At 39.2% G+C, this 10,106-nt stretch overlaps 1 long non-coding RNA gene across 10 annotated transcripts; it reads left to right on the forward strand.

Annotated features, from left to right (window-relative positions):
- The first annotated feature begins 639 nt into the window (after positions 1–639).
- On the forward strand, positions 640–9,830 carry LOC146681482 (uncharacterized). 10 transcript variants are annotated; one of them, XR_014917928.1, is made up of 8 exons: positions 640–721; positions 817–3,084; positions 3,337–3,445; positions 3,551–3,670; positions 3,813–3,974; positions 7,834–7,947; positions 8,674–8,831; positions 9,259–9,830. It is a non-coding gene; the product is annotated as an uncharacterized LOC146681482 (long non-coding RNA). The 10 variants fall into 10 exon arrangements; XR_014917929.1 differs by having other exon boundaries at positions 927–3,084; XR_014917932.1 differs by having other exon boundaries at positions 640–1,007; positions 2,225–3,084; positions 9,259–9,829.
- Positions 9,831–10,106: the final 276 nt, after the last annotated feature.

The raw sequence follows: 10,106 nt of genomic DNA on the forward strand, positions 1-10,106 counted from the left end.
CATGTAAGCCTGCAACTCCTCATCTATGTCCTTCCAGTCTTTTACTGACCTGTTGCCCCTGCAGGTTGGTGAAATGCAGGATTAGCTGCATAATGTCCTCTGCAAAAAAAAGATGGAAAGTGCTCACAGGGCTGCTGATCCTATACGAATTGCATAATGGGTTGGTCCTGGGGTTAAAATGGGGGGAGGAAAAAATGGCAGGACCTCTTCGTGTGTGGGTTGCCACATGATTTCTCCATTTTTAGATCTCCACTGGCCATCCTCCAGTCTTGTCTCTTCCTCCTGCTCTTCTTCCTCCTTCTCCTTCTCCTCCTCCGCACATGAGCTGCAAAGCTCCTCGGTGCCTGGCAAAAATTCTTCTTCGCTGTCAGAAGTATCTCCACTGCTTGTGGAGAGTGCAAAACTGCAGCAACAGCCTCCTCTAAACTGAGTGCACGCTTCATTGTGTCTGTGCAGAAATGACCACTCAGACCAGGCTGCAAAGTATTCTCATAGACTTCAAAGGTGCACCTGAATAAACATGCTATACCATACATCCAATAAGAGAGAGGAGGCACACTCTTGATCAAGAAAAAACATAAGCGCACGCCTTTGATCTCTCTCCCCCCCCCCCCCCCCTCTCTCTCTCTCTCTCACACACACACACACACACATGCACATACATACATACACAATACCATTTTATGGTGGTTAGCTGTTTTATTGTCATGCATTTTACAAGGTAAGATAACCATGTCCTGCATTCAAAACCACTGAAAATGTCTATGGTGGTGCTGTGCCTAATATTGTGCTGGTGTATGCTGGGTAATCGCACAGCTAGCGACTGGGTGACTTTATTCACCCGCTTCGGCTGTTGTCAGTCCATATCCCCTAGATATGGACCATCTCCTGCTAGATTGTTCAGAAGGTTGTTATCATCCATCCAGATGGAGGATCACTAACAGGAGCGTGGGAAGACTCCAGAATCCACTCTGGCTGCAATCCGGTGGATACAGGAGTGTGTACAGGTAAGACCGTTTAAACGGACAGCATTTATAGAATGACTATTAAAAGTCAGACCAGCGAGTGTCAATAATGTTAATGTGGTTATGTTAGTAATACACCGAGTGCTAATATAACAGCTTTAAGATGCATTTGTAGATGTTATTACGTGTTTTACCGTCTTTATGGTGCTAGCTTAAAGTTACGGTGTAAACGTTAGCTTATATTGGAGTAAAGCTGTTACTGTTTAAACGATGTTAGCACAGAAATATTAGCTTCTGTCATGACTGACGAAGTTACTAGTTAATAAAGTTTCCAGTAAAGTGTTTAATCGCAGCCACAGACTGACAGCAAATATCTCGATTAGCTTCAGTGCATCTGTAATAAATATGTGCAAGTTTCAGTGCTTCGTTTAAACTGTATGATACTTATACTGACCCAGGGTCAGTGTAAAATACAATCCTAGCTGTGTGAACAAAGCCTGGCTCCTTTAATCCTGCATGAAAAACCTCAGGATGCAGGCTATTATTACTCTTTCCTGCTGGCACACCTGTCACACCTGAGAGTCAGCTAGAAACTTACAGTGACGTGGACATCATGCAAAGACTGCCAGACTCTGTAATACTGCGAATGATCAGTGACTCAAGTTAACACTAAACTTTAAACGGTACCTCTGTGTCTCTGTGTGCTGAACATTTAGGATTGAGTCAGGCTGCATCTGTGTTAGTCCTCTGACAGACTGGTGACCTGTCCAGGTGTGCTCTACCTATGACTACTGGGACAGGCTCTAGCTCCTGTAATAGAAATTTTATGTTATTCTCATTTAAAGCATTTAAGTGCTTATGCATATGCTTAGTTGTGACACTGTTATAGACTGTTCAATGAAGGTTTCTAAAACTAGATGAACTTACTTCAGCAGTTTGAGAAAACAACTCCCTTTACAGGTGCTGATAACGTCAAGGGCACAAAACAGCATAACCATTGATCCGTTAGGTTTCATAGCGAGACACGTGAAGTGGCAGAGCTGACATGACTGAACTGTGATGTTTGATGTGTGTTTGCTCTCCTGTGCACAGTAATAAATAGCATGATCACAGCTCTTTCTGTGTTGCAGACTTTATTTAAAAAATTCCATGACATCTACTATAACTGAACCAACCTGGTGCTCTTCATTTATGGAGGCTGTTGAGTCTGAATGTTGGATGTTGTGTATCTCGTGTTCTCTGGGCTTTGTTGTCCTCAGTCTTTTTGCAGGATCAGAAAACAAAACCGGGAGGCGCGTAAATGTTTCTTCTCCATGATGTTTCTTCAAATGTTTCTTCTGGATGATGATATGACCGTGACACGGGATGCCACCTTTGGTCTTGTGACGAAGCAAAGCTCAGGAAGAAGTGTGATTAAATGGTACCCACATGTTGAGAAGGATGTACAGGGCACCTGCAGCCAAATCCAAGCTTCAGCTTAGTTGTAGTTGCAGAATGCTATAGGACTGAGACATCTAAGGCATCAAATGTTTGATTAAACGGATGAAAAAGAGAAGTTTTTTCCCTATAATTATCACTTCTTAAAATCTGTAGCAACTTCAAGTCTGTCAGCATGCTGAGCATGCTCAGAATGTGACAATATATTTTTGTTCAATATTTAATTTCTTTCAGTTGCAATTGTTAAATGAAAAAATATATATTCTTATAATTTAGCAAACGAATTTATAAAAAAAAAAATACATATATCTGTATTAGTTTTAGTAAATTAATTTGACACCTGTATTGAAAATACCATATTGTATTCATACAGAATCAGTATGGTATCATTGTTTGTCTGTTCACTGATTGTTGAAGCTAAGAGCTACTTTGATCTGTTTAGATCTAAAGTATCCAAAGTTGAGTTCTAATGTTTCTTCACCCCTGTGTGTGTGATATGTGATTTCCTACATGCTGGCAGAGCAGAGCAGCAGTTTGTGCTCACAGATGGTGACGGTGTGGAGAGACGGTGGTATTTCCTCAGAAGAACCAGCAGAGTCACAAAGGACACCAGTCCATCTCACCACCTTGACTTGCTGACTGATGTTCGTCTACACTGCACAGAGGAAATCAACTGACCGAGGTTTGTCCAGTGACGTGTTATGAAATGTATATTTGTTTTATGCTTACAGATATGTTTTTCTTGACAGAGGCTCTGCAGAGGTTAGACAAAGCAGAGAAAACATGTGCTTTACATTTTACTGTGATTTATTGAGATATTTGTTGCCTGATGTTCAGCAGGAATGGAGAAATAGAATCAAAGGGAGATGTTTTTCCTGTTTTTGTAATGATGTAAGTAAATCTTCAATATTATTTATTTGCTTGGTTATATTAGGAGCGTTTCTGAGTGAGGGGGAGAGGAGTCATCATCCAGGTAAAGTGACGTGGATCAGTGGATACACTTGTCTCCCCTTTAAAGGAGACGATCCAAGTCATCCTTAAATGTTAGCGCTTTCAAATACACAAACATTTTTAAAGGACAAAAATGAACATCCAACTTTGACTGTAATACAAAATAAATCTTTGCATGTGTGTTTTCAAACTCTCAGATGGGCAGTATATCAGTCTTGGACTGTCTAACCTGCCGGAGCAGCACTGAATGACCACCGCACGAGCATGTTCCTGCAACATTCAGCATCTGATCCTTCATCTGTGTGCTTCTGCTTTTGGTAAGTAGAGTTACCCAACTCCAGTAACTCTAAACACATGCCATCCATTTCTAACGGCCTGGTTACTTCCTGTCAGTTACTTTAGAAACCATGTGGTCACCTGACCTAACACTGTTTCTTCTTCTTCTCCTTAATGTTGAAGTGTCAAATGTCAAACAGCTGGAGAGGAAACTACACCAGTGTACTGGGATGTTTCAGCAACACGTGCCAGATGCTGTTCCTTCATGGTGACATCACCAGAGACAGTCCCGCCAACCTCAGGACCCATTGATTATGATGATCTGATCCATCAAACCCCCAGCAGGTGAACTTTATTCATGACATAACACCGCAACAATGTAAAAAATTAAACAGCAACAGTCTAAATGTAAAGTGCATTCTAAAGTCCTCTTCAATAAATTGTATGCAAAGAGTCATTCAGGTCACTACAGAACCCAGAGTCTTCATCATTAAATCTCTGGTTGCTTCAATTTTTCTATCCTATATCAGATATTTTAAAGGTTAGCTTAGGTAAAGTTCCATTCTCATGGTGAGGCAAAGTGCTTTATGTGTGTGTGTGCCCGTGTCATGAACGGCTATAAAAGGCCTATAATTAAAGAACAAAGCGGGGTTTGAGTTCGAGTTGCGGCAGACTGTCACTACTTGTAAATGGAACGCAGCCTTCCTACGGCGGACAGCTAATAACAGGAATCGGACGCGGTCCAGCCAAGTCCACAGCAACCACCATAGCAACCGCCTAGCATGACCTTAAAAACATATTCTGTCTTCATAACTATCAAAATCGTGAAATGATTTGCAAAGTGTGAAAGTGTTACAGCTGCAGAGAGCTATGGCGGTATCTATGGAAGCTGTTTACATAGCTAATAATATACGATGTAACCATGGAGACAGTCAGTCACTTGAGCTAGCGGTGCATGTTTACTACAGTGAATAAGGTGATTGAGTGCACAGCGTCCACACTCTGCAGGGAGTAAAGACATTACTTCAATATTGTTTTATATTGATATATATTAGCCTTCTGTTGACCATCACCTCAGGTTCACCATTACAGTTTCAGATTACAGATGCACACTGTCTAAACACATTCAAAAACTCATGTCTCAGAAATAAGCACAGCTGTTCATGTTTGTCATTAGAGTTTTATTTGTAAGAAAATTATGAACTTCATATTGTGCATTAAATAAAAGAACATTTCACAACTCTGAGTCAACAGAAACAGGTAACAGAAATGTCTCTAATGTGTACAGTGTAGTGTAAGCATTAAAAGATCATAAAGGAAAAACTAACATTTATGTGAAACTAATTGTAATAAAAAATGAGCAGGTGCTTTATAGATTTAAAAGAAAGAATCTGAAAACAACACTTTTTTGGTCTAAGTGATCAAAGTAGAAAACAGAACTGATGTTCAAGAACAAACCGTAGCTGCACTAATATTACACATCTCGATCGTTGTACTGAACAGACATGTTGCTTTTAAAACCACATGCAGTGTGTGACCATGACTGTTCACTGAGACCATGAACGCCACTTCGCTGAAGCATTCTTCTTCTTCTTCTTGCCATTAAATTGGAAGCAGAAGCAGCACGAGCTGATTTGATCTACTGAAAGGAAAAAGCAGAACATCTGAGTTGAAACCAGTCAGCTGAAATCATTAAGACAGGAACAAATTCAATGCAGTGTCTCAAGTGGCTTAGCCTGTTACAACTGTTGATACAAGCTAAATACGGTTAACACACAGTGTCAGGGAGCTCCAGTGTGGGAACTAGTGGCTTTAGGTTTGTAGTCATTTAACTTTCATCCATTCATTCGTTTAATTCAGGAGGAAGAAATGCCAGGTTGGTGCAGGCTGGTTACATGCATTTGGTCCCATGCTGTCTTTAATTAAATGACTTGGTTCATTTTATGGCTGGGCTGTATGTGGGGTTATATCATGTTATTTGGGCAGGAGTACCTGTCCCCTGTTAGACTTAGAAAGTTTCTCCATAAGTAGAGTTTCTAACTCTTCTAGCACATCTGTGGCTGACAGCTTTTTGGTGGCTCTTTTTACCCCACACTGGTTGTGAGTGTGTAAATAGCCCCACTAGTTATTTTGGGTTGCAGTTAACTAGGGAGGAAGGGGTGGGTATGCCATGATTAGGTGAATAACAATTATATGTGATACATAAATTTCACAATGCATGCATATATCTCTATCAATTAAACCTGGCCTGAGGGCTGCCATTTTTTACATTCAGTTATTTCTCTTAGAAATGTTGGAACTAAATAATGAATGTGTTACAGTTAAAGTGAAACACTGGTCAGTGTAAATGGCTCATTGGGACACAGAAACCTTTAAATTAAACCTGATATCTAGTGTCAAACAATATCAAAGCTGTAAAAGATGTTTACATTCAGAATTTATAAAACTATGATTGTAAATAAATTCAAACAAGTGAGCTTTTCTCTTTGTGCTGAATATCAACACTGTGGTTTCTTAGACTGTAAGCTGTACTTTAGTGCAACCAGTTGCAGAAGCTGCCACTCCAAATGTCTTTTGATAACAAGAAAAAAATACCTTTTCAGTACACGGCCTGAAGTTCTTCTCCGACATCTTCTGCAATCGGCTTTGTCTGCTGGTTTGAAGACAATAAACCACAAAAAAGATGATTTAGTCACTTTGTCTGCGTCATGCAGCTCGAATGTGTCGTGTAACGATGTTGAATAGCCGTCGTTATCCCTCTGCTTTGAGCCTTTTATCAAAAGTTACAGCTAACTTCATGAAGTTGTACAAAAAGGCTTCATTTCGCCGAGACAGTGCGTTTCTGACTATTACATGCATTTGAATGGAGTTCTTGCACGAAACAAAGTATAAGTTTTCATTATGTGAATAACTTGTATTTTACACTGACCCTGGGTCAGTATCAACTTCATGAAGACAGCTGTAACTTTTGATAGAGGACTCACACACACACATATTTATGGCTTTGCCTTATAGAATTCAGCATCTCCGTGCTGAGGAAATAGGTTTTGCAGCTGTTTGAGCTAAGATTTTCAAGTTATTCACAAATTGAAAACCTATACTTTGTGTCGGGCGAGAACTCCATTCAAATGCATGTAATAGCGAGAAACGCACTAACGTGGTGAAATAAAGCGTTTTTCCATAAACTTCATAAAGACAGCTGTAAATTTTGAGAGAAGACTCACACACACATTGGGGGGATATTGAAGTCTATAAGATAAAGCCATGAATATGTTTGTCTGAGTCTTCTATCAAAAGTTACAGCAAGCTCTATGAAGTTGATGAGAAACGCGTTTCTCACTGTTACATGCATTTGAATTTAGTTCTTGCCCGACACAAAGTATAGGTTTTAATTTGTGAATAACTTGAAAATCTTAGCTCAAACAGCTGCAAAACCTATTTCCTGAGCACTGAGATGCTGAATTCTATAAGGCAAAGCCATAAATATGTGTGTGTGATTCTTCTATCAACAGTTACAGCTGTCTTCTTGAAGTTGATACTGACCCAGGGTCAGTGTAAAATACAATCCTAGCTGTGTGAACAAAGCTTGGCTCCTTTAATCCTGCATGACAAACCTCAGGATGCAGGTTATTATTACTCTTTCCTGCTGGCACACCTGAGAGTCAGCTAGAAACTTACAGTGACGTGGACATCATGCAAAGACTGCCAGACTCTGTAATACTGTGAATGATCAGTGACTCAAGTTAACACTAAACTTTAAACAGTACCTCTGTGTCTCTGTGTGCTGAACATTTAGGATTGAGTCTGCATTGACTTTATTTATTGAGACTTTAATGTGCTAAAAGCAGGTTGAAGACAGCTCAGAAACATTTGAAGATTAAAATTTAGCATTATGGCTGCTGGTGGTTTGTAAAGCCTATACTCAGCTGTAGTTTTTGTTACTAATTTATGTTTGTTGTTGTTTAACACAGATTTCAGAAGAGCAAATATGCTTAATAGTTTAACTAGATTTCATTTGTCAGTGTGGGACTGCTGAGTCACCTGAAGAACTCATTTCATTCATTCTCCACATGATGTTCATATACAGAAATGTTTCACAGGAACTGGTTCCTCCCAAACTGTGAACTAGTGTGTTTCCATAGATTATCTCTGTATGAATGTACTTTTAAATGAAGGCAAGTGTTTGTCCTTTTTTGTTCCTCAGTTACAGTACGTGATATCTTGATATCAGGCGGTCAACACTGGGGGAAGACAAGAAGCAGACGTACTTCCAAGAGGGAGCTGCAGTGAGGACACAGCCAGGTCACTGAGGTCAGAGGTCAGAATCTGAAACAGCTCAGGTTTATATTTTAGGGGTTATAAAAAATCAAAATGTATTTATGAAGAAACCTTTAAATAATAGTCATAATTATGATTATTATAAGAAATATCAAACATTTAAGTGGATTTTCTGTTACACATGTTGTATTAGCCCTGCAATAAACTGGCAGCCTGTCTTTGTCCTGTATCAGCTGGGATAGGCTTCATCCTCCCGCAACCCTGAATTGGATACATTGTATTCCAATTATGTAATCTGATCATTTACAAACTCAAGGTATCTAATCAAAATGTAAGTAATAATTATAAAATGGGAAAGCAGAAATAAGTGTGACATAAATGTAAATGTGTTAGCTGACATAGAGGACAGCTACATGTAGTCTGAAAAACCTTTGTTGTCAAGTTTGCAGGTATATCAGCACGAGACATTCTTACATAGAAGAGTCTGTTAAAGTCTCTAACTCAGCGAAGCATTATTGGTCCCGTCTGTTTGGATAAATATAGTAAGTTGATGTTTGTCCATTTATTGACACATTTTCTTAAGTGCTTATCCAGTTCAGGATCACAGTGGAGCTGCAGCTGGATATGTTCATTAAATAAACCTTACAAAAGTTAACAATAAACCTGCATCCATGTACGTTGTTGTCCACAGGATAAGAAAATCAAACTGGAACACTGTGGAACATGTTAATAAATGTTTGTGTGTTTATGCCTGTGTCTTTCACAGGAGGCGCTGGAAGGTTTCCCTAATAGTTCCTGGTGAATCAAAGCAGAACCATAAAGGTTGCTGGATTGCATGATGGCCTTACCCCTGAGCAGTCATCCTGTTAAAGGAGGAACCAGTTAGAAGCTGTTTTCAAAGTAGCTGAGCAGATTTCATCTCAAGTAAGCGATTAACTGTTTGTTCATCTGTTCTGCCACTTAAAGAGCATTTAAGGACGTCTTTTGAGTGTCCAGCTGAATTAATTCTACTGGCTCTCATGGTCATTTGTTATTATAGACATATTTTTCATGTTCATCCAGCTATTTAGTAAATTCTATCTATTTAGTAATATCCGTCAGCTATAAAATGTAATATAAATATAAAAAATATCTAAATATCTCCTGCACTTTATATTTTAATGATGTAAGTCTGTTATCGTGTTACATTAGCATTCCTCACATATCAATGAGATGCTGTACAGTACAATCCTACTGACGCAGCAGAGGGATAACGACGGCTATTCAACATCGTTACACGACACATTCGAGCTGCATGACACAGACAAAGTGACTAAATCATCTTTTTTATGGTTTATTGTCTTCAAACCAGCAGACAAAGCCGATTGCAGAAGATTTCGGAGAAGAACTTCAGGCCGTGTACTGAAAAGGTATTTTTTTCTTGTTATCAAAAGACATTTGGAGTGGCAGCTTCTGCAACTGGTTGCACTAAAGTACAGCTTACAGTCTAAGAAACCACAGTGTTGATATTCAGCACAAAGAGAAAAGCTCACTTGTTTGAATTTATTTACAATCATAGTTTTATAAATTCTGAATGTAAACATCTTTTACAGCTTTGATATTGTTTGACACTAGATATCAGGTTTAATTTAAAGGTTTCTGTGTCCCAATGAGCCATTTACACTGACCAGTGTTTCACTTTAACTGTAACACATTCATTATTTAGTTCCAACATTTCTAAGAGAAATAACTGAATGTAAAAAATGGCAGCCCTCAGGCCAGGTTTAATTGATAGAGATATATGCATGCATTGTGAAATTTATGTATCACATATAATTGTTATTCACCTAATCATGGCATACCCACCCCTTCCTCCCTAGTTAACTGCAACCCAAAATAACTAGTGGGGCTATTTACACACTCACAACCAGTGTGGGGTAAAAAGAGCCACCAAAAAGCTGTCAGCCACAGATGTGCTAGAAGAGTTAGAAACTCTACTTATGGAGAAACTTTCTAAGTCTAACAGGGGACAGGTACTCCTGCCCAAATAACATGATATAACCCCACATACAGCCCAGCCATAAAATGAACCAAGTCATTTAATTAAAGACAGCATGGGACCAAATGCATGTAACCAGCCTGCACCAACCTGGCATTTCTTCCTCCTGAATTAAATGAATGAATGGATGAAAGTTAAATGACTACAAACCTAAAGCCACT

This window comes from Copadichromis virginalis, linkage group LG23 (genome assembly GCF_057382275.1).
Source record: "Copadichromis virginalis isolate Kocher_CV1m ecotype Utaka linkage group LG23, C_Virginalis_male_GT1.1, whole genome shotgun sequence".
Classification (NCBI taxonomy): Eukaryota; Metazoa; Chordata; class Actinopteri; order Cichliformes; family Cichlidae; genus Copadichromis; species Copadichromis virginalis.